Genomic DNA, 884 nt, shown 5'->3' on the forward strand with positions numbered 1-884 from the left:
GCCTCTCAATCCATCAATGTCTCTCTTATCTTGTAAGTACAAGGATGCATTCACATCTTGTTACAGCCCTGCACATTCCCATCTCATGATGTTTTACCTAACAGGAGTACAAGGACACCTCCCCTTCTTGTTACAGCCCTGTACAGGGTAACTCCTTACACATTCCCATCTCATGATGTTTTACCTTACAGTACCCGTCACATTGCTGCTATGCTGCAGCCACTTTAAGGGTTTCCGGTGGGCTGGTCGTGATGGTGGCACCAATGGTGTAGACGGGCTGCATGTGGAGGGAGCTCTGCTGAGGGGTGTGGAATAGCCTCCTTGGCTACCAGGTGCAGGGCACTGAAATCCAGGTCTGAAACCGCCGAGGAAACATGTACCAGCAGCTTGGAGAGGAACAGGGCCTCGAAAAGGTAACAGTCTATATGCCCATCCGCTTCAGCCACCATCTTGTCCGTGAGCTCAGAGAGATTCCTGTTGCCCAAGTCATGCATGTTTAAGATCTGAATGGCGAGCTCGTGCCAGCTGAGTTCTAGGGAGTCGAGGAGGAAACAACGGAACTGTTCGTACTTGCGCTCCACTGGAACTTACTTTGGCAGTGGTGGTGGCATCTAGAGCGCTGACGATATGCCAGAACTTGGTGTCCTCTGAGATGATTCCCCTGATGTGGAACTAGGACTCAGCCAGTTCCTGGGCTGGTTTGCCCTGAAGGGCGGTAAATGCACGCCCACCACATTGGTCACAGCTGTTGTGACTAGTAGCAGCAGCAGATTCTTGCACTTTGATGCGTTTGATACGGGTTCCAAGATGTTGGAACCAGCGGGGATACCACTGCAGTGACTGCTGCAGCAGTGCTATGAAATGAAGAGACGTCCACACAGTAC

This window comes from Narcine bancroftii, chromosome 1 (assembly GCF_036971445.1).
Source record: "Narcine bancroftii isolate sNarBan1 chromosome 1, sNarBan1.hap1, whole genome shotgun sequence".
In the NCBI taxonomy this organism is placed as follows: domain Eukaryota; kingdom Metazoa; phylum Chordata; class Chondrichthyes; order Torpediniformes; family Narcinidae; genus Narcine; species Narcine bancroftii.